The following is a 24,905-nucleotide window of genomic DNA, read 5'->3' as shown; positions in this document are numbered from 1 at the left end:
CGGAGGATAGAAATAGGGGAACATTGAGAAGCCGGAAAAGTAACTTTGGGAGAATAATCATTTTCGCAATGGAGATCCGCCCCAACAACATAAGCAGGAGCCTCTGCCACTGTGCCATTTGCTCCCGGAGGGAACCAATAGCCCTGCCATAGTTGTCACTAAACAGAGTGTCCAGGTTAAGCGAAATCTCCACCACCAAATATCTAGACCCAGTCAGCTCCCAGACTAACCCAAAATCATCCTCAAAAACTGCTGTCCTGTCTGTAAAGGTGGGGAGACACCACAGATTTACTGTGGTTTATTTTCATTTCAGAGAACTCCTCAAATCTTATTACTTGAAGCATCAAAGGAGGAAGGTTATGTGCCAGGTCCTGCAAGAATAGCGCCACGTCATCTACATATAGTGATACGATTAGTCTAGGAGGACCTAGCTGCAGCGCCCGCAGACTGGCCATAAGGGCCTCCATAGCGAGCGTTAAGGGGAATGGAGACAAAGGGCACCCCTGCCTCACCCCACGACGCATATCAATACTCTCGGACCGAGGGCGCCCAACCACTGTCCTAGCCGTTGGACCATGGAGAGGCTAAGCTTCTGGACAACAGCAAAGAGTTGAATGCCTTCTCAGCATCCAATAGCACCATAACTGCCTGCGTCTGTGGTGAAGCCAATAAAATCCTGAAAGAAACGGTGCGGTCCAAACGTAGTGTTCCAGCCAGGCACAAAGCCTGCCTGGTGAGTCAGCAATCATCAACATTAATCAAGGATATTGGCCATAGGAGCCACACACTGTTGGCTTCCCTTTCTTATGCAACGAATCACATAGGCCTCCCAGAGCGACGGTGGAAGGAAACTGCACACCAGTGATTCCTCCAACAAAGGCAACAACACAGGGGGCCGGTATGGCGGCATACACTTAAAACTCCCGAGAGACCGTCAGGACTGGGGGACTTAGAACCAGGAAGCTCCTAAATGGCCTCTAGAATCTCCGACAGCAACACTTCACAATTAAAGGTCTCCTGAAGCAGGGAGTCCACCCAATGCAATTCAACCTCCTCCAAATACTCGCACATGCTTCCCTCATCCTGCGCATGGCAGGAGGCGTTATTAGCATCCATAGAATATCCGAAACACAGCAGCGATGTCCCCCCTCGGAATAGAAAGGCCTCACCTGGGGGTCACAGAACCACTCCACCTGCGGCAGTCTCCCATCTGTCGCCAGCAGACGGGCCAGTAGGGCCCCTGGTTTCTCCCCCTCGCCATTTTGTCGCACAGCATGACCCTTACCAAGAAATGTAATCTCCCTATCGGCATTCGATCAAAACATCGAGTTCCTGCTGCAACGCAGCCAGGGCCCTGTGGTCCTCTGTGGATGCATATTCCTCCTCCAACTGCTTCAAAAGCACTTCACTTGCCTCAAGCTCCTTCCTAATCTGTCTGAGAATCCCATTTTCCTTACCGATACAAATGCCTCTAATGTTACATTGTGTGGAGACAGATGCATCGGTACACGAAAAATACGCTTCAATTTTCTCATGCACCTCTTGTCGGAAAACAGTGTCAGCTAGGGCGTCTGACTTAAAGCGCCAGGCGCGCACCCTTCCCCCATCCTCGAACATTCCAAGACAACCGGCAAGCAATCAGAAAGTCTGGGGAAGAATCTGACTATTTCCAAAGCTCACCCCTCACCAATTGACCCTTCCCCTCGTACTGAATTTGCAATTTTGCAGGAAACAGCATGGAGTATTGTATGTTCTAGCATGCATGGAGTATTGTATGTTCTTGTCTCAAGAGTCTACGTTTAACCCCAACAAAGAACCTCCTGGACACCAGCACTGCAGCCGAAAAGCGTGGAATTTATCTCCATCAAATTGCAGACCCCCCCCCCCTTCTGCCGCGCCAGGCGGAGGATGGGGTCCCGATCCCGGTAATTCAAGAGGTGTGCAATGATGGAGAACTGGCCTCACCGCTGGGACCCGGTGCGCCCTTTAATCAAATAGGGATGGGAGCTCTACTTTCCTGAAAACAGCCCTGCACAGATACCACAAACGCCTCTGTTTTGGACTGGCCCTGCTGCTCATGGATCCCCAACCAGCCGGATGTTATTCCTGCGGGTCCCACCCTCAGTCCTCTTTCTTGGCCGAGAGACTCGCATGGTCACCCTGGCCGTAAGCGACACTGCCTCCAGACCAGACACCCTGTGCTTGACCTCATCCAGACGTTCTCCATGCTTGTCCAGCCGGCCTTGAGGTCCAACAGGATCGCCCCGATGTCCAACTCCGGCTCCTGGGCCGCCCCCCTTCAGTGGCGTCTACTGGCCCGGATCCACCTGCTGGGACTGGGCGCGGGGTGGCTTAGAGCGGGATCTCTCTCTTGAGGACCAATGGGCGCAAGCAACAAGAGCAAGAGGACAGCGGACCCCAGCCAAACAGAGGACAGACCACTTCTCCCATGTATGAGTCTACCAACAGCCGCAGGACTCAGCCCTCCAGCAGACACTGGCCAGACAACCCCTTACTCAGATGGACCACCACACCTCCCTCCAGGCCCCTGGCACGCCACGACATAGATCTTCCAAGGACAGACTTCGTCCAGCAGGGGACACCACACCCTGTGGCTGATGGTCACAAGAACTCCCAATCAGCGCCCCGCTACCCCCCCCCCCCGACCTGCAAAAATGGCAAGAGTTGCGTTGGCCCATGCCAGCCAGGGGCGCTGTCACACAGATCCCTTCCCTTCCAAAGCCCCCGGGGGGGGTGGAGGGGGGAGGCGGGATACCAGCGGCAACAGGCACCAAGAAGACAGGCTCTGCTCTGCCTCCAATTCGCCGTCAACAGACACTGGGTAGTTACAGCCAACATGCTACAAACTGCCCTCGGCCGCCAAGTCCAGGCCCTGCCAGCACAGGGCCCACTAGGATTGCAGGCAGGCATGGCCCCCACCCACTGTCAAAGGTCCTCCTGCAACATAGATGAAGATCACTGCAGGCGTCTAGAAGGGCCAACCTGCCAACCACCGCCAGGGGAGTGCGGCCCGCCCCACCATCAACACACAGGCTCCGGAGTACCTCAGCATACAGGCTCCAGTCTGCCTCCGTCCACCACAGGGTACTTCATCGTTTCTCCTGGCACCGCCGGGTATATACAGCCCCAGTCACGCAGCACCAACAGGCCCGCAATGAGCCTGGCCGCTTCCCTCATCTACAGCGGTCGGGCCTGCCGACCCCTGTCCATCTGCCTCTTGTACAGGGGCCCACCCGTTGCCACCAGCTCGCCCGTTCTTTGAAGCACTGCGTGCAGATCGCACACCCACTCCGGAAGCCGACCTCGACGCACAGCAAACAAGGTGATGCTGTCAAGCAGGCCGCCGCCCAGGTCCCCCTCCTGCTGAACAATGGGTGGGTCAACCAGCCCGAAACGAGCCGCAACTGGTACCCCACAACTTCCAACCCCCTCGGACACCAACAATTGCAGTTGGGTTGCCACAGGTGCCAGCGCTAAACAGGATTTATAGCAGTCAGCTCACAGGGAGTCCACCATTCGTGGTCAGGCTCTCTAGTGCCACCACCTTTTCCACCACATTTAACTTGTGGGAGAGAGGGCGAGTCATGGGAGTAGAGGAGTCTAGCCTAGGTCTGGCCTTAACTGATAAGCTAAGGCATTTTAGAGGGATGGAGGGAGGGCATATGGAGGAAAGGGGACTATGGACAAGGAGTACAGTAGTCCCTACGGTGAGTATTATTTCCTTGCTCCTCCGTCCCGTCCCATTTCCTCCATAGGCCGAGGCGAAGGTGGAGGCCCAAGTCTCTGCTTTTGCAATGGTATCCCGGGAACATGTCTTTGAAATGCAAACAGTGCTGCTTTGGCTCCGACTAGCTGAGCACGAAGCCCCTTAGGGTGAGGGTGTAGAATGTAGGAACCTAGAATTGCTGCCACTACCAAGAGCTGTAAAGCCCTTGTTTGTGCCACCGAATGTTACAAACAGCTGAGGCGATTACCTGAACTCCTTGGTCCTGTCCGGGTAAAGCTTTAGAACCCCCCCTGACATCTAAGGCATGCAGGAGTCTTTCTGGTTCTGAAGTTGGATTTGGGAAAAAAAAAACAGTAAATTTGGTTAATAGGGAACTCCGACACTATTTTAGGAAGGAATGACGTGAGCGTGTAGAACTGCTCTGTCACAATGAAAGACTAAAATGGCTTGTCACGAGCTATAGCCTTTATCTCGCTTATTCTCCTGGCTGAGGGGATTGCCATCCTGAACGGTTTTCCATGCTATCACCCTGATGTCTGCAGAGGTCATTGGCTCAACGATGTCAGTACTACATTCAGATCCCATTTGGGATGTGGAGGCTTGACTGTTGGAAAAGGTTGGCAGAGACCATCAAAGTGCAGCTTTACCACTGGGTTTGCATTTGAAAAACATTGATCGTCTGAATTTAGATAAGCGAGAAGCACCGACATAAGTTCTCCTAGTTTGGGTCTTATACCCTGAAGCGGCCAGATTGGAAATTAAAAGAGGACATCGCCCAGTGAAGCAGATATGAGACTTTTGTGCTACTGAAGGCGCCAGTGACAGAACCTAAGCTGCTTGCTCTTATACTGTGACCTGGTGGAATCCTTCCGAGCTGCTTGCAGCATTTGCATGTTCTCTTCCGAGCGGCCCAAATGGCCTAGAGACCTGACCTCTAGGCCATTTTCAGTGAATGTGGGGAGGGGCGATTTATTTTCCACTCCTCCAAAGATAATAATTCCTGGCGAAATGGTAGATATATCAGCGTCTCCTTGCATAGGTACACCAGATTAGAGAATCAGAACCTATCTGGCCACAATGGCGCAACTCTTATGAGCAATCTGCTTCCTGGAATTTTCGCAGTGCTCGATGTACCAGTGGAACAGGAGGGAAGGCATAAGCGGTCATTCCATCCCATGGACTTTCCAAAGCATCTCCGAGAGAACCCTCTCTTCCCCTGGAGGCATACATAGGACAGTGGTTGTTCAGATTGGAGGCAAAAAGGTCCACCTGAGAGAAGCCCCAAAGGTTGTACAGACCTTCCACCACTTGTGGGTGGAGTTGCCACTCGTGGTTGGCTGCTGCGAGGTGGCTCAGTTGATCCGATTCCATGTTTGACACTTCAGGTGGTAAACTGCTTGAAGCCATATACCCTGGAAAACAGCCCATTGCCACAGTCAGGTGAATAAGTTGGTGCGGGGGGACCAGTTTGTTGATTTAGAACTTCGAGACAGCAATGTATCCTTACTGATACCATTTTGCCCTGAATATTGGCTAGAAAGGCCTGCAGTGCTATGAAAATGGCCTTCTGCTCCAGCCATTTGATATCCAAGGAACCCCTTGTACTAGATTCTGAAGGTCCAACTATGAAAGAAAATCCTAGATTAAGTCCTGCGCAATCTGACTCTGTTGCGATTGAGGGTCTGATCCCTGTGAGCAAGAGAGCCTCGGGGTAAACTGGGTCCTTCACATCTTCAACCTGGCCAGAAGGATCACATGAACGCAAGATGCCACACGCAGTAGTGTTGTCGTAAGAGAGGAACATGGAACAGTGTTTTGGATGTCCGTTACTCTATCCATGGTCATAAAGACCGTGGCCAGTTGGGTGTCCCAAATGAAGCTAATGAAGCTAATGAAATTCAGCCTCGGATGCTGCCAAGCATAACCTCTTCCAGTTCACCGACAGACCTAAATTGAAGAGCAAATCCAGACAAATGCGGAGCTGCTCCTCACCCACTATATCCCCACGAGCTATTTTTTCACTCCCCGGGCGCGCAGTGTCTGTCTGTCTGTCTGTCTGTCTCTCTCCCTCCCTCCCTCCCTCTCCTTTTTACCCGTCTCTCACCATTCTTCACCTTCCCAGATGCTGCCCACTCAGCTTTTCCCTCTCCTTCTCTTGGTGCCCCCCCACCCTTCATCTATGGGTACTCTGCAGGCCCCCCCAATACTTGAAGTGGTGTTCCTAGCCTGTATGCCTACCATTGATGCCCTGCCTTATGCCCACAGCCGAGTGCAGACAAACCATAAACCCTGTTTCCAGTGTGCCTAATGTACTCTGCAGGGAATACGTTCACTTCTCGTCCACAAATAAATCTGTTCCCGAGTTCTGAGCTGAACAAAGACTGTGGTGTATTCTTTGGTGCTTGCACTGTTCCATGTAACCTGCCTGTTCTTACCAGAGAGCGGAAACCCAGTCCCCCTGCATACACAAGACACCCTCACTGGGTCCGTTAATCCTGCAGCCAAAATTGTGGCTCTGCCTGGGGTCTCCCACATGCTCACCGCCATTTTGGCATGCCTGCCTCGCCCGCATGGCTAAAGCTAGAAAAACCTGTTTTAGTAACGACAATGCATGGATCTGGTGTACTGTAAGGTTTTGAAATGAAAGAGCAGAGAAAAAAAACTAATAATCCATGATCAAATAACTTCTTACATAATAAAAACAATGTATGGAATGGGAAGAATTAATTAATTGCAGCATAGTTAAATGACTCAATGAGGCAGCTGTGGTGCACACATGATAACAGAGGTTATACTTCCTAATGCAAATTCTAGAGGGGATTTTCCCTATTTTCTTTTTTTTATTAAGGTTGCATAAAGAGAGCTCTAACCTTGAACTGCATTCGATGCCTCAGACCAAAGAGATTATTGAACACCTTTTTGCAAGATCAGTTTGGCCCAGCATATACAAGTTATAACTGATAGTAACCTTTAGTTCGTCAAGACGAGGACTTCTTAGAGACCATGTGCATACCAGCACCTCCTCCTTAGGGCTTCATTCTGTGACAAAATCTTAGATAAAGCAACGGATGGAAGGGTGTTAATGGCTGCAGATAATCACCAGACAGGTGCATTGGTTTCTGCACAGCCAAACAAAAAAGCAGCAATGGGAATCCAAACTCCGGAAAACCTAAATTACCAATTAAGGAAAGCTACTGTGCCCCTAACCCCCAACAAGGTATGGTGGTCTATTTCAGGTACAAATCGCCCCATAGGACATCCCATGTTGGACTGAAAAGTCATATTTCATGGTAAGGCCTCACTCATGCATTCCATCACTTTCATGTTCAATTCTCCCAGGAATGCACTGTGCTTAGGTGAACCCACAAACGGGCGCATGCACCCAACCCACCACATTTGTGTACTGTCCGCACGATTCCAGAAATAAGAAATACCTGCTCAAACGGATGGCGCGTAGGGTCATTTTGTATGGCAAGAAAAGGTGATCTTCACTGCTGAAAACGAAGTAGACAAGCCGCTGTGATATTTTGTACATAGCACTCTGCAAACGTAATGCGGTCATCTCTGGAATGCAAGGCCTGGGACTGTTGTCTGGCTAGCACACGTTTATGGCCGTGGAAGAAATTCAAGGAATGTGATTTTGGAAAATTGGGGCATTAGTAGTTTAGTGTCAATGGTGGCTTCTTTGGAGCAATAAAGACTTGGTGGTTGTAGCAGATTTATACAATGCATTCCTCACCCCTCATGCCCTGTAACCCCAAGGAAGTCTCCAGATTCAAACCGGTTTCAATGGGGATTTTCTTGAAAGCAGTTGGGTAAAATGTGGTCAAAGACATGATTATCCATCACTGGCCTGCGCTCGGTCTCTTGTCCTATTCAATTTACCAATTTTAACACAAAAAAAAAAAAGAGTCCCAAAAGGTGTACCTAGTCAGTAGGCCCGATTCACTAAGATTTACACTATGGAGATGCTCATCAAAGTATAAAACTGAATCAAATCTGATGCCAGTAGCATCTTTGAAATTTTTATGGGCAAAATATTGAGATTTTCTCATTGAGCGCTCACAGATGCTCCATGCAGCTCCAGACATGCCCCAGTTTCAGGCTTTGTAAATCAGGTATACGGTGCAAATAAGAGATGCTCTCACTGCAGTACTATTTTTTTGGGGAAAAGAGAACAGTTAGAGAGTAGTTGCACGAAAGTACTGACTCTATGGCCGGGTTTCAAAATGTGCACTGGTCACTAGCCATTGGCTAGTGGGGTGATCATGGATTCTTGCCAAGTAGGAAACTGTGTGCAAGTGGAGAAATGAGGGAGAGAGTGACTATGCCAGGCTAGTGAGCAGCTTATAAATGACATTTTTACTTTTTACGGTGAATATATTTCTCATCATGGGGAAAATATTTTGTTGGGGATGGGTTGCCCTGGTCTTGCGTTTTGCTTTTTAAGCAATTGTGAATATTACTATTGCTTGCGATTAAGTAGGCACGTTTGAGCAAGGCTCTCTGTTATCCATTCTGGAGATGGCATGCACAGACCTCATTTGGAGGGTATCGTCCATCATGGAGGAATTTTAAACCCACTCATCCCCCAAAAAAGACCACCCACAGACTTCAATAGCAGTGACAAAAGTTAATCTCCATTAACTTCAGTGAGACCAACTTATAAAATGTACCCGACATCACCTTTATTGAGCAGGTTGAGAGGTATGCAGATCTGGGCATTTTTGCCAACTCGGCTACAGATGCAGTTTTAACATGAATAAATCGGATCTCATGCACGAAGACTGTAGTACAGAGGAGAAGGTCTGTGTGGTGTCATTTTGTAGCATTTTAATGCTCCAGGTAAAAAAATGCAGCCTATGGCATTCACCTTCTGCCCCCTTTGGAGGAGAGGGGTGGGAGTGGACAGAGGTTCAAGTGGTGGTAGGCAGGCAGGAGCAAAAGCAGCAGAATGACCTAAAAGTATAAGATCGGTGTATTTGAGCTTCCAGGTTGCAGTGATGAATTTTAGAGCTATTTTCAATATGGGAGTGATTGTTCAGATTTCAATAACAGATGGAGGCGGTTTGTGCTGCGGTGCCAGAACAGAGAATGTTCAACATTTGAAGGATGTGCTTGGAGACTTCTAGAAGGCGCTAGTTAATTGAAAAAAGTAGGCGTGGGGTGGCGTATATTGCCTGCACTGTCAAAGTAGCTAGAGAAATGGGCTCCCTGGATATGCCAAGTGGTTAAAAGCTAGATTTACAGGTAAAACTAAAGAAATAAGCAATGCCCGGGAAACGAAACGCAATCCATTGTCCACCGAAGAGAGTTAGAGTGCAGTCAGACAGCACAACTAGGGTTTCATTTCTATAGAGATTCTTGTCTTGCTGTTATGGGATGCAAGTCTCATTAGTGGGACAGTGGGTGAGGCAGATTGGCGACTTCTGGTGTTGATGGGTCTAAGTACCCGGTTCCTGTTCTGACCTATTGCCATTTATGTTATGTTACTTTGCATTTATATAGCGCCTTATGTACCATTGGTATGGTCTGAAGGCGCTGGTAGGTTGAACGCCCTTGGGAACCGAAGTTCAAGTCAGTAGAGAGAGTAGAGAGGCATAGGTGCATGTGAGCACCGGATATGTGTAGAGCTGGTGTGGCAATCATGTAATCGCTGCTTCTTAGCGGTAGGTGTTGTGGTTGAGAGATCAAGAGTATGCGTTCGTTCTGGCAGGATTTATCCAGACCGATTGTGGCTGCGTTAGACCGGAGGAGAACGCCTGGCTGGGGGCGGGAGGGTGTAACCAGCAGTGTTTGATTAGTGTGATGGGAAGTATGCGGCAAAAGTTGGTATGAGAACAGCTATACCGAATGGTGTCATAGCATCTCTGTGTTCTAATTGAGTGATGGTGTAAGGAAGAGAGTAAGCGTGGTGATGTGATATGATGGGTTACATGCTCTTTCCAACATTCCATGCACTCCAGACCATTCCATGTAAGTTGCGCAATTCTATGCCCTCCAATCTGCTCCACGCACTCCAATCCGCTCCACGCACTCCAATCTGTTCCGTGTATTTCAAAGTTGTTTTATGCACTCCATCCACATATTTCACCCGTACCATACACATACCTCTCCATACCTTTCGCATATTATCCTTGTTCATTCCGCATACGTCACCCGTTCCATCCGCATACGTCACCCGTTCCATCCGCTCTGGGCACTCATTAGCTCTGGGCACTCATTCGCTCTAGGCATTCATCCGCTCTATATGCTCTGCACACTCATACGCTCCGCACACTCATCCGCTCTGCACACTCATCCAAGTAAGCCTTCCTAACAGCGCCACAATGCCAAAGGGCAGTGGGCGCTTTACAAATACAAATAAATAAATGCAAAGCAACACAGGTGGGAAGTCCCGGAGAGGCAGAGAAAGTATATAGAATCACTGTGAGGAACAGAGGAAGAGAGGGAACACGGAGGGTGGTCACACCTTCTCCGTGAAGGGACATCCTGCAGTTACCAAGAGTTTAGAGATTCTGGTGTTGACTCTGGTTATTACAAATGTGAAAGGAGGCCAGTACTCTAAGCTTCCCGATACCTGGATCCAATGGCCGTCGAGGAACTCCATTTATGAGGGTGGACTCATTCTCGATGCTTACTAATGCCACATGAAGCAGATTCACTTTAAGTGCCAGAGTCACAGAACACTTTTACAATGGGGTGATCCCGTTGGACAACGCTCTGTGGATCAGGCCCTATATCTGCTGTTACTAGTGAGAGTGACTTTCCTCAGATTGCATGAATACCACTAAACAAAACCGAAGAAATCAAGCTCCCTCCTTCCACTGCTCACCCCCCACCCCCTTCTATCCCGTAGCCCACCCCCAGGCTTTGTTACCTCATCTGCTGCTGTGGCATTCATGACACCCGCAAAATAAATATAAATAAAACCAGGACAATGTGCCAGCATTTTACCCCTCAATCCAACCACCAAAACCCTATCCTGGTTAATCTTCTTGACAACGGAGGTAGCCTGGTTACTGGGCCTACCCATCAACCTCCTTTCAACCGTGAATTAAGCGCTCAACTTTTGCTCCATGTACCACAAAGCCATTTTAAAATGTCACTTTCTAGTCCTGATGTCTGCTCCCTTTGGCTCAGCAGATGTGTTGGACGACAGCTCCCATCAGCACCAGCTAGCATTGCCTATATAGTTAGGCATCCTGGCAGTCACAATACACAACCTCTCAATAGCCGCAGGTTGTAGACCCCTGTCCTAGTCTAAGTCCATGCACTGCCACCCTCAAAACTTACCTGGGAAACTCCAAAGCACACTACCCCCACCCAGGATCGGACTAGGCCCTGGGCATAGAATTGGTCGACCAATCAAAAAGTAGCCGGTAGTCACAAATGCCAATTTGTTAACTTTGCAACAGACTATTTAAATAGTACTTAAAATGGAGATTTTTGGTTAAACGTGTTGCAAAATGTGCTTTTTAAGGAATATTTCCCCATTAAGTCTTGTCAAATCTATCAGCTGCCGTGAAGCAACTAAAACTACCCATTTTGACCTTTCACGTGGCCCCATATGACCAGAGAAATTGGCCCATGCTAGCATGTTGGGCCTGCACTTCAGGCATTGCTGTATATGCCATTCCGAGCCTGCCCTCCCACCCCACACACTTCCATTAAACGCCTTTCAACCTCTTTGTCCAAGTCCTCTGCACTATCTCCCGATTCAGCACTCTCAGTACTGCTACCTTCACGCTAAACCCCCCCTCTCCACCGACTCCATTAATCAAGAATACGACCAGTGGCCAAGCTTTTAAATCCTCCCTAAAGTCAATATCTCAACCAGGAGGGGAAAATATGCAATCATATAGAATTTCCTTGAAATATTGGGTCATGCCCAGTAAATAGCTACTCCAGAACGAATTAATGTCATCCAGATTTTACATAGCACACCTCCCTAAACGGTTTCCCTGGCAAGCACACCCTGTTCTCCCTACCATGCAACGCACCCTTTTATCGGGCTGCTCCAAACTGGTTTCTTTGGTAAAGTGTTTACGATTGAAGCACTCTTCCGCCATCTTGGATACATTTAAATCCGTAAATAACATTGGATTCAAGTCAGAGCAGCCCAATACAACGGTGAAACCGTAAAACCCCAATTGCTTCGGGAAACCAGGGTTCGCTTTAAGCACTCCTTGACGACAGCAGGAATTCCTGGGATGTCCCTTGCTTGCCCTTTTCACTCTATCCATCTGCTTTCAAAAAGAGGAGCAGGGGGGCGGGCGGTGTTGTGCTCGGGGACTCCACGGCAATCAATCACTCGGTCTTCCAAACGGCATCAAAAGCAGCACTCTGGCCTAAATCTGGGACTGTGCTCATTGCAGCCTTCGCCTGCCCCTCTCCAAAAGATGCGTGAACCCTCCCAATTTCGACTCTGCTCAAAATGCCCCACAAACCTAGCCTGAAGGCAGATGAATGAGCGTGGCGAGTTTGTAACGTAAAGCTCTGGACGTTCTATAACCGTTTCTAGAGATGCTTGAAAAAAGCAAATCGACAAAACAAAAAAACACTGCATTTTTTGGCAGATAAGGGGCAGGATGCACTGGAGAATGAACCGATGCATCTGTGCCATAGTCGCTGAATGTGGTGGAACCACGTTATTAGGAGGTCGATTTACCCGATTCCAGCGTTGTAATTTATGCTCTAGGCCTAATGCTTTCATTGTGGTATCCGAGAACTATGGCTTTGCCAATATACCGAACCAACCTTTCGTGTTATTAAAATAACAGCATATCAGTTTGAGATTTCGATGATTTCGATAAAGTGGAATGTGCACCGTAGTGATGTGTACACAACCTCCAAGCTCGATTTCAGCAGGACTGATTCGACATGAACGTTGAATCGGTAATAACACCTGTGTGAGCAGAACGAGATAATGGTCCTGATTTAGAAAAGCTTTTTTCAATTGGAAATTTGAATTGAAAAAAAGCTTTGCAAATCATTCAATTCAGTTTGTGGTGCGCATTATATACCGGCTTAGTGTTAGTGGAAAGGCAACTCACGTCTTTATGTAAGGGAGAAGGGTCGGCGAGCAGGAGGAGGGGTGGGAAGAGGGGGGAAGAGGTGGGGAAAGGTCTGTAAATCTATTTCCTGGCCCTCCGATCGCGCAATCAAAGGCCTTTGAAAACATTAATACCCGTGAAACTTGTAGCGCCAAAAGAGGGCAGACTGAACCAATTCATCTTGAGGCAACAGAGAAAAAATGAAATATGAAGCCGGGGAAAGGACGACTCTCCAGTAAACGTTTTATTGCAGAGTTTAGGGTGTTTTCATCTTTGCTTTTTGAACACTCCAGATGTTTTTACACCAAGGCCCTTTCTCCTTTCATCAGAACCCAGGGTAAACATTTACATCCCCAGTGGAGAGGGGGAGCCCCTGCTCAGCGCGAGTGAAGCATGTCATTGCGGTTTTGGAAAACTCACCATTATTGGCTTTAAAGTGACAGGTGTAAGAGAATCCCCAAACTCGTATAGGAGCGAGAACGAATTTACCAACAAGGCTACACCTTTGCAACCAAGCACATGGTGCAAGTTCACCAAGACAGCATCTCTTAGTGATCGCACTAGTGAGAATGATGGTCAACCTTTGAATTTCCTGGAGAAACAGGGCAGACTGATGTCATGTCCAGTGATGGCAGTTGCAAGCAGTGCTGTGGAATTGGGAGGCAGACCAAAGTGGGGAAGGCCGTGGGGGAGCACCCAGTCAGAGCCACAGTTTTTGACCATGGAGTCAACAGACCCGGTGGGGGTGTGTTGTATACGCAGATGGACTGGGTCCCCCTTCTGGTAATAACAGGCAGGTTACATGGAAAAGTGGGAACACAACGAAGACACCAAAATATTTTCAGAAACCAGGAACAGATTTATTACAGGAAGAGTAAACTAATTGCCAAAAGGATACATCTGACACACTGGACTAGCTAGGCACACCCACTAACATGGACCACGGAACCTGGGAGTACCCTTGGATGCAAAGGTGGGGAAGGGACACCAAGGGAGAAAAGGAAGGGTTGGAGGTGGTGAGGAGGAAAATGAGAGAGAGAGACTGGTGCAGACAAACTCACAGGGACAGACCCACTTGGGGACAGACACAGACACAAGGGGACAGAGAAACAGTGAGGAACATGGAGGCGCAGAGAGGCAGTTGTGGGATGTTTTTATCCATGCATCCAAGCCCTACCTCAAAACTGTGCAGTACTGACATGGAAAACATCATGATGGCCAGAGCTTCCCAGAAAATGCACAGGGAAATGCATGAAGAATAGGCTGCCACTCATTTTTGCCGATGTTATGGGCACAGAAGGGCACTGCCTAAAACTACCATTGGACTACCCACACAGTAGTCTGAAACCATTGGGAATGGCAATGCTGATTGCCAAAAGCAACCTAGAATTTTGGGGAATTCATTTTCTTAAATCCCAAAAATGGGTGCAGTACCAGTACTCACCACTATCAGAAAGCCGGCGTTTTAAAACCACCAGATTTTGTTTAAAACTGAATAAATGAACCCAAGGCAAGCCAAAGAAAGACTTACTGAGAGGTGGATACAATCTAAAGTTATATTCTGAAGTGACTTGAAGGTTTATAACAAGACTGGCTGTGCTGTGGATTTCAGAGGTTTAAGTAAATTTGGACTGAAAGACACTAAAAACCTAAATGTTTAAAAGAAATGAGTGACCTACTTTTGAGTGTCACATAGGTTGCAATTGTTTAAATGTCATAGTTTTAAACTTAGAATCAGCATCCTAGCTGCATATGTAAAAAATGTCTCGACTTAAACTGGGCAACAAAAGTGACATTAGCTGGGGCCTGGCTTAAGGAACTGAATTCTGCCCACCAGCTACCCTTGACAGGAGTTGAGACTTGCACAACAGCTGTGTTCCCAGGCCTATCTGCCTTTTGCTGCTCCCACCAAAAGGGATATGACACTTCCCTGATTGAATTACCTGGGCTCTGCAGGAAATTGAACAAAGCCCTGTCCTGACTCAGGCAAATGTTTTATTATGGGGGCCGTAAAAAGTGGCTTCCTCCTGGAAGTAAAGGGGAGGAGCACTGCCTGTGAGAGCAAGCTGGCTTGGCAGAACTGGAAAAACCAGAAATTCAAGCTTGTGCTGGGGGGAAACCACACCCCTGTAGCCAGAATATGGTTTTAGAAAAAGATGAATAACTCATAGAGCGGACTTGTGAAAATTATTTAAATGATACCATAATTCTTGTGATTTTTCTGCCCACATTTTGAGAGGTTTTTAGAACCGGTGGCATGATCTGGGGGCAAGCTAGCAGTTAAGAGGATATTACTTAAAATGTATGCATGTTAAACATCTGACACTTCATCAATTAATGTCCATACTCCTTGCGCACATGTGTGTAAATTTGGGGTTAATGTCCGATATTGCGAAACCAGTTAAAAAGTGCAAATGTCGCCATTTCTGAATGCAAGCTCCCAGGAAGAGCAGATTTGGACAGGGTATACCTCCTGTGATATGTGATGGGTGCATGTAATTTTAAACAAATGTGTACCTGTGCAAATATGTCTTGTGGGTCAAAATATAGATTGTGTGTAATTTGACAGAGGTGGGTTCTCTGTACCATAAACAGACCTCATCATGATGACACTTCATTTCATTCCCCCAATCAAGGGGAAGAGGCTGAAGTGGCCAATGACAAGTGGAGAGGGGTAGAGCCTAGTGATGCTGCACACACACCCATTTTCAAAACACATAAAAGCAGACAGTCAGGACAGATAGGGACCTTCAATTCCATTTGCTGCAACGCACTCTGCCGGACCATCCCACATCCAGAGATCCAGACTTCAAATCCATCAATCTTCAGAATCCAGAGAGAGAGCAGAGCTGACCCAGACCACTGTTAGCAGAACCAGAGAGCTGACCCAGATCACTGAAGTGCAGAGACCAGACCAGAGTCCAGTCTAAAACCTGACCAGATCCGTGGCGAGGCCCATTCTAATTCAAGAATATAGTGTGAGTACCTAGCAAGACTGTGCAGAACCAATCTCTTAGTTAAAATAATCTAATGCAAGCTAGTTTAACTGGAGTAAAGCTGTCACCTGTCATTTTCTAGTTGCTGTCACCTGTCATTTTCTAGTTGCTAGCTGTCACTTGTCTTTTTGAACTTTAAAATTTCAAATCTGAAAAACGACCTTTACCATATCGCTCATATCTCCGTGACCATTTGTCCTAGAGACTTGCAATAACTTTCATCTGGAAGCTGAGATCCTAGGCTGTCCTAGGACCCCGATAGTGCCAGTCCTTGTAGTTCCTCTGTAATCGCGAAAAACGCACTCGCGAATTTTTCCGCGATTTGCTAATTTCTCCACGTGTGAAAACAGAAGATTCTTTGCGTTCCTTGCTAAAAATTTGTTTGCCTCTTAAGAACCATCACTGTATTATTGCTAGAGTGAGCCTGGACTAATATTAACTTGACACCACTCACCCTGAATCTCTAGAGGGAATTAAAAGCATTTTAGCATATTTTTCACTTCATTGCCAGCACATATAAAAGCATTTTGGGCCTGTGTTTCCAACTTCTGTAGTCTAAGCTTGCTGGGGTGAACTGAATTACATTTGATAGCATTTCTGAGAACTGTGTGCTTTCCTTCCATTTCCTTGCATTGCATAAAGGGGGGAGGGGATTGCCAGAGAAAAGTGATTACATTGTTTTGTTGAAATCATTATGAGTATTTTCTGTATTGCATTTTCATTCAACATTACATCCATCTGAACTTATATAAAGCATTCTCTACCACCTTCTTCTTCTGTTCCTATTCACAAGTGTGCTAGTGCCAGATTCTCCGTTGTTAATCTTTATCATATCAGATTAAGTGTGATATCCAATTATTAAATTATTATAAAGTGTGATATATCTATATTGTTTAAATTCCCAAATAAACCTTTTAACTTGCAAAACAGAACTACTCCTTGGCTCAGTGGGGTCAGAGGGATTCCAAGAGAGGGGTGTTATATAGGGGTAGTCATCCAGAACGCATGAACGGGACATAAAGATATATTAATAAGGGTTTCCATTCAGTATCCCAGACTAGGCATTGACTTAGCTGTAGTGTTGAATTGAATCCTCTTACAAATTGGGGGCTCGTGCCGGACGTTTGGGTTAGATCTACCATTTGTGCAGATTAATACAGCGTGCCAGCTGACCAGATACACATATCCGGTCGGATCACCATGCTGTGTTACGCTGTAAAGCACTCCTCAAAGGAACGCTCTAAGGAAAAGGTCTGTTTTGCAAAAATAAAATACAAACTTCTGTAAGTCAGGAAGGAACTCAAATTCCAGAATGACGACCTTAGTAGACATGAAAATAGCCAGAGAGCACTTCTTACACAAGTTATTTGTGAGAGGTGAGTGGACTCACCAGGACCGCATGGTCTGGTTGCAGGCCATCACGCAACAGGTCACGGAAACAGGGTCAGATATATGGAGAGATCAGGGTCCCTTATATGTGGCCCTGAGTGAACTATACATGGCTCCTAAAGCTAAGGATGAACAAGACAAGATGGTTAGGATAGCGGCGTACCTGTACCTATATATGGGAGACATGCAGGATAAATGTACTGAAAGCCAAGATCTGGCGAATAAGCGACAGATGGCGTTAGAGAAGGTCCAATCTGACCTGGTCTCTTCTGAGCAGAGGCTGCAGGGGAGCCAGGAGTCAGAAAACGAGAGTAGACAGCGCATTATTAAAATAAAGAAGGATATGGACATCCTGCAAAAGGAAAAGGCTGACCAGGATACCAGATTTCTGGCCTTGCAGAGGGAGTACCAAGAAGGTTTGGACTCCCTACTGCAGAGCCAGAAAAAGCTGGAGCAACAGTTAGACTTCAATAGGATATGTGCTGAGCAGGTAGTCACTCTGCAAAGCCACCTAGATAGGGAGAAGGCAGAGAGCAATAAACTGATTCTGAAAGACCTGGATACCCAGGCAGAGTTTGATCAGGAGCGCCAGAAATCTGGTGCCTTCCAAAGGCAAAGGGACGACCTGACGGTACAGATGCAGACTCTTAGTCAGGAAAGGGACACCTTAGGCCAGGAAGTCTGCCACTTAAAAAGAAAAATGGAAGAAAATCACCTGGCCCACCAGGGACAGGGTGACCTCCAAAAAGAACACGAGAACTTGTTAGAGCACACCAGGAGGGTGGAGGATGCTCTAGCAAGAAAGGAGCAGGCCAATTGGGAGACAGCTCAGGAGGTAACCCTCCTGCAGCAAAGACTGGCCCAGTGCTCCAGGACCAATCAGGAGGCACAGAGAGAGAATGAGGCTCTCTGCCAGCACAATGATAGACTCCAACAACAGGTAGCGATGCAGGAGAAACTGATAGAGTCTAGTAAGGCCTTAACTGAGGAACTGAAGGCGCAGGCTCTTGCATTGCAACAGGGAGCAGTGGCGGATAGAGAAGAGGTTCGCTGGGAAAGAGAAACTCCTGAGCATAACCCCAGGAGCCCTAGTACCAGAGGCCTTTATCTCTCTCAGTCCCTGGACTCTGCCACCCCCATGTCCCCTGGTGCACATGAGCACAGGGCGACAGGGATGGCAGATTACTATCCAGCCAGAAGCATGGGGCTCATAGGCCAGTACCACCCAGGAATGGAGGGGCGGGCATCCGGGTATGGGCACCCAAGCACAGTGCAATTTGATGGGGAACCCCAGGAGAGTAGGCCCATTAAGGGCATCCTGAAAACCTCTGCCCAGTTAGGTCAGTGGGGGGGGTACCCATCAAATCCTGGCAGCAAGGAGGGATCTGAAGACTCCTCTGAGCAGTGCAGGACACAGGAGACCAGGTCCCCACATTCTGCCAGCCATTCCCAGGCTCGCAGAATCCAGGAAAACCTGGAAGAACAGACGGGAACCTCTGGGAGCAGTGCCTCTGAGTCAGAAGATGAATGGACCAGGGTTACACGGACCAAAAGGGCCAATAAGACAAAAAGGGCCCTGCTTAAGGACCCCTTAAAGCAGATTAAGGAAATCAGGAGCGTCATCACGCCGTATCATAAGAACGCCAAGTACTCTGTTTGGGAACACTTGGAGCTCTATGAGCAAATGATGGAGACTTTTCATTTGAAGGACAGCCAAAGCTGTATCCAATATGTAAAGTGGACATTCTCCCCAGAGTACTCCAGTTTCTTTGCAGGGCTGGAGGACCAAAATCATTCCAGGTGGTCCACCTATAGGGCGGCCATATTAAAACATTTTTCTACTCATAGAAATCCTCAAGAGGCTCGCAAGGCAGCCTACAATTTACAATGTGGGGAGGATCAGGCCCCACAAGAATTTGTGCAGGAGTTAAAGCGTGCTTTTGCACAGACCACAAGAAGGGTGCGCACGGATAGCAGAGAATGTATTAATACGTTTTTCCATGCCTTGCCCAAATACATAATGACCCAGCTTGTGAGGGATTTTCACGAGAAAAGATCTTTAGACTGGGTCATTGAACAGGCGACCCGGATCTATGAGGTGCAGAAGCCAATAGAAAATAAAAATAATACCCAGAAAAATCACAAAACCAACAGCACCCCTGCTGCTGCCAAGGTGGCAGAGGTAAAGGTCACCCCCGTTTTGGATTTGGAGATGGGGGGCCTAAAAACCTACCTGCACCTAATAATGCTAGGTCCAGAAGGGCCTCGGGCCAGTCACAAACCGGAGTCAAGGAGGTAGTCCCACAAATGGGGTCCCTCGCTCTCCTGACTATGTAAGTCCCCGTTATAAGGGTAATCGACCCATCCTGGGCTATGTGTGGAATCCTCCAGCCCAAGGGGGGGGGATCCAGCCAAGCACCTAACCCAGGGAACTTCCCTCCCAACTTCCCACAGGAGGGCAGAAATTCTCCAAATCCTGGGCAGAACTTTTTCCCCAGGTATCCACCCAATTTCCAGCCCCAAAATCCTCCACCCTTCTTTCCCCAATTCCCTGAGCCCAGACAACCGAATCCGGGAGAGGGGAGGCCAAAGGTGGGGGGGTACCCAAATCTTCCCAACCCGGGGTACTACCAGAGAAGTGATAGCTACCCTTCCCGGGATCAGCCCAGGGGAGAAAACAGGGCCCCGTATCAGCCTGAGCGGGTTTCCCAGTTAGAGCGCCAGGTTCAAAACATGGCGCGGGATCTGGGTCACATACTGAGGGCTCAGCAGAACCCTCAGATCGGCATGCCGGCGCAGAACGCACCCAACTCTGGACCTGGTGCCCCAGAACAATGACGGGGGCAGCACCCCGATCACTCACCGGTTCCCAGGGAGGAGGCACAAAGGGAAGGGGGGTGTAAAGCCTTGGAGGAAGCTTCCTTCCTCACTTGTAAACAGCCCCTGGAAACCCAGGAACCGGAAACAAAATCTCTTGCCCCTGAAAGTCTGCCTCCTAAGGAGCAGAGGGGGGGTAGGAGAAACAAAAGACCCAAACAGACTCAGTTTGAGGAGAGGTACAGATCTTCCAATTTGAGGGAGAGGGATCCTCAGAGGATCCTGGGAAAAGGATCTTCTCCTTCAGAGAGGGGGAAACTCCTCCCAAAGAAAAATGGGTCCCTAGGGATGCAAATCCAGACTGGGGAGATGTGGAGACTGAGCTACTGCCGCCCACCATCTCATCCCAGAACCAACAGCAAGAAAATCCCCTGGTTCAAACCCATCCTGGTGACTGCCTCCAAAAAGGGGGGGGCGGCCCGGAACCGGAGCCAGGGGAACCCACAATGGCTCTTATCTCCAGTTGCCAACTTTTTCTTTCAGATTCCCAAGGCTCTCCACAGAAGTCTGCCCAAATTTCTTCTCTTGAAATGTCCAAAACCAGAAAGTTAGCCCACCAGTTGTCCAAAAATGTGCATTATCTGTGCCCCCTTGAGGAGAAGGAGGGAAGATACTATGCCCCGGTACAAGTACAGGGGCAGGGTACAATTTCAGCGCTGGTGGACATGGGATCTCAAGCTACCCTTCTGTCCAGAAGGGCCTTTGATGAACTGGATGCAGGAAGGGGAGGGAATTACCAAATTCCTCTCACCTCCCTTCCTGGACAACTGCAGAACTTTGACGGGAAGGAAATTCCCGTTGAGGGGACTGCAGACTGACTTGGACATTAAGATCGGGCGACACAAGGTGAAACACCCGGTCATAGTAGTGACTCCAGAGGGCACCCCTTGTTTACTGGGGAATGACCTCCTGAGGAGGTTGTCACCCTTAATAGATTGCGTAAACAAGGTCCTCTGGACCCAGACTAGCCGACCAATAAAATTAAAACAGAGTGTCAACCATGTTAGTTTAAACGGCACCTGCCACATGGTTGAACAAAAATCTGACCAAGTAGAATTTCACTTCCAGAATAGCCAAATTCCAGACGGGACAGTAATAGCAGTAGGACAACAGACTGGTGATGGGGGGTCCTCTCTATTTCTGAAAATCAACCTTAATTCCAGTCTTAAGTGGTACTCCACGCTGGAAGGAAACACTCTGAGATTCTATACTAATCCACAATCAGAAACTCCCACTCCTATAGTCCAGAAAGATGTGAAATCAGCTCAGAGCCTGGCTGATATTGAGCAAATTGGAGAGCAGTGGTTCATCCCTTTCCAATTAAATGATGGGAAGGACTCTGTTCTCGCTCGAGTGTGTGTGAACAATGGTAAGAGCTTCATCAGCAAAGCCATGTTTCGCCAACTCCCAAAAGATCCAGGCATTCCCACCTTCAAACTGATAAACAAATGGGAAATGGACCTGGAAGCACCCAATTCCAAACATCTCCTGCCAAACAGGTGTATGCTCAAAATCTCCATTGGCAACAAGAGCATAGTCCACAATTGTTGGGTCGTGCGAGACGTCCCTGCCGCCTTTTACTTAGGCAGTGACATTCTCAATCGCTTTGCCATTAGTTTGGACCTAATAAACTTCAAAGCTTGGTCCCGATTAGCGGATAATACCATGGGCTTTGATGATCCAGAAAAAGCATTTAGGTCAGCTCAATTGCTACCGTTGAAATTCAGATCAAAGAGGAAGTCACCATCCCAGAAATGACCCGACAATTCTCCCTGGAAGTGAAAGCTAAAAGAGGACAACATTTGAAAAACCCTGATGCTTACATACATCTAAACGCTTCTCTCCAACAGCAAGAGTTAGGGGTAAACCCAACACCATTAGTCAACATAGAACATGACACCATTCTAATAGAGGTGGATAACAGCGACTTGAAGAGTATTACTCTAGCCGCAGGCACCATTATTGGAATGGCGGTTGATGACCGACATTTTTCCATAGATTTAGGTAATGAACTGTTAGGGCCAATCCCCAAGGACTGCTTTGACAGTGACGACAATACAACACCAGACAGGATTTTTACCCGGCATGGGGGGGGAACTTCCTGGTGTACACTTCTTGCCCTTATGGTAAGGAAGATGTGACTTGTGACTTCAGGAGGGATGAGGTGATTTTCCAAGTCCATGAGGGCTGCCTTTCCCACTTGAAGCCCCCAGTCCAAATCAGCACTCTGACCAGGCACTTCTCCACCCAGCTGGAGGAGGCCGCTGAAATAGCCAAACCAGAAGTCTTTCCAGGCTTCAGGCAGATGGTGGAAGAGAGTCAACCTAGCTGACGCCTGTGTGACTCTGGAACAGAAGCAAAAGTTGAAACAAGTTTTCTTGGATTTCCAAGATCTCTTTGCGGTAGACTCATATGACTGTGGTCGCACTGACATCCACACAAAAACAATCCCCACGGACCCTGGCATGACTCCTGTGTTTGTGAAGCAATATCGCTTGCCTCTCGCATCAATGGAGTCCCTTACTGAAATAATTAAGAACCTTGAGTCCAGGGGAATAATCCGTCCCATCCACAGCACCTTCAATAATCCGGTGCTGGGAATATTAAAGCCAAACGGCCAGTGGAGACTCTGCGCTGACCTTAGGGAGCTCAACAAACGGGTCCATACTTCCCGATGGCCTCTTCCCTACATTGACCAAGGGCTGGCCCAGATTCAGGAGTCACAGGTATTCACTGCAATAGACCTGACCAATGGATACTGGACCGTGCCGGTCAGTAGGGAGGACCAATACAAGCTGGCTTTTACCTTTGGGGGCCAGCAGTATACATGGACCCGGACCCCCTTCGGATACCTCAACTCCGGCAATGAATTCAACATTTTCCTACATAAGGCCATGCCCGACCTGGGTGCGAGGGGTACCCTGGCTTATGTAGATGATGTCCTCATCAAAAGTTCATCTGTGGAGGAACACATAACGGAGATCTGTTATGTTCTGACCCAGTTGAGGGCCGTCGGAGCAAAACTTTCCTTTCAGAAAGCACAGTGGTGTAGAACCCGTGTTAATTTCTTGGGGCATGAGATTACTCCTCAGGGTCTCTGTCCCCAGGAAAAGAAAGTGGAAGCACTTCAGAAACTGAAAGACCCCACAACTCTGCAGGAACTAAGGAGCCTCCTTGGACTGACGAATTACAGCAGAAAGTTCATTGAGGGCTACGCAGAGATCACCAGCCCCCTGATCCATCTCCTGAAGGGTGGGGGGTCAAGTGGGAATGGGGTCCAGAACAATCCGAGGCAGTAAGACAACTCAAAAGAAGCCTGTCACAAGCGCCCTGCCTAGCTTACCCTGTCAGAAACAAGGAGTTCTTCCTGGAGACGGGGTTCTCTAATACGTGCTTGACGGCAGTATTATACCAAAAGCATGACAAGGTCAATAAAGTAATCTCCTATGAGAGCAAAACTTTATCCTCTGTGGAGGAAAAATTCAACGATTGTGAGAAGGCACTCCTGGCAACGGTGTGGGCATTGAAGAATTACCACCCGTTTATCCATGGGGAACACATCATAGTGGCGACTCCACACCAGCCTCTGCAATATCTCCAAAGTGACAGAATCCGGGCCGGAAATGTGAGTAATTCCCGAATTACTTCCTGGATTCTGTCAATGCAAGGCTTTCCTGTGGAGGTCAGATATGGCCAAAACAAGAAGAGTCCCCTCGCGCAAGGTCTGGCTGACTTGCATGATTGTGCCAGAGAAAACTGTCTCGAGGACGAAAGTCTAAAAATCAAGGACAACACGGAGGCATACCTTAATTCCCCACACAAAGTCTTTGAAGAGGACAAGTGTGAGGGAATGCCCACTGTCTATGTGGATGGATGCTCGTACCATGTTGACAACAACGGGGAGAAAGAACTGGTGGCCGGCGTAGGGAATGCATGGGTGAATGAGTCCCCAGAACCCTCCGCTGGATACAAAATTGGTCCCCGAAGTAGTCAGGTGGCAGAATTGATGGCTGTGCATCAGGCCATCCTCACTGCTGTCCAGCATCAACTCCACAAACTGGTCATAATCACAGATTCGGATTATGTACGTAACGGGTTCGTGGAGCACCTGGTTAATTGGAAAACCAGAGGCATGTTATGTGCTAACAACAAACCCTTGAAACATGGGAAGTTGATCCAAAACATTGATGATCTGGTCACCTCGAATGAGATGACCATCTACTGGAAAAAGATCAAGGGTCATTCCAAAGTAGAGGGACCAGACAAAACTGGAAATGGCTGATCAGCTGGCCAAAACCGGGGCCATCCAAGGGGATCTAATTGAGATTGAGTCCCTGTTGGGGGAAATCCAGGTCACTGCTATCACTAGGTCCCAGACAAATGCTCACAATGACCTTTCAATTGCACAATGGAGCAAGGAGACCCTTGATGCTGATTTGATTACCGCTCAGAAGGGGGATCCAATAATTGGTAAATTTTACCAGCACCTTGAAGACCCTGAGAACTTTCCCCTGACGGATACCGATTACACTGGGAAAGAGGACCTAAGAGTGTTGATGTAATGTCCAAAAATGTTCCGAATCCAAGACGGTTTGCTGGTAAGGAAATCCAAAGCTGGCCACGATCAGTGGGTGGTTCCTACCTCATTCCGAAGCCTGATGTTAAGTCACGCCCATGATGCGGCCACCGCTGGTCATAGGGGGTTTCACACATTGGAAATCTTAAGAGAGGTTGCATACTGGCCACACATGGGGCAGGACCTCGACCAATACTTGAAGGGGTGTCTTGTGTGTGCACAATTTCAGCCATCATCCCTCACGAACCGTGCGCCTCTCCAAA

General features: G+C 48.2%; 1 protein-coding gene across 1 annotated transcript in view; it reads right to left on the bottom strand.

The window, feature by feature from the left end:
* The window catches only part of TRIM71 (tripartite motif containing 71), a 371,406-nt gene that overhangs the window by 135,633 nt on the left and 210,868 nt on the right, over positions 1-24,905 (bottom strand). The gene's annotated exons all lie outside the window — the stretch shown is intronic.

This window comes from Ambystoma mexicanum, chromosome 2q (genome assembly GCF_040938575.1).
Source record: "Ambystoma mexicanum isolate Mex_15411 chromosome 2q, UKY_AmexF1_1, whole genome shotgun sequence".
In the NCBI taxonomy this organism is placed as follows: Eukaryota; Metazoa; Chordata; class Amphibia; order Caudata; family Ambystomatidae; genus Ambystoma; species Ambystoma mexicanum.
This window is presented reverse-complemented; position numbering and strand designations above follow the sequence as displayed.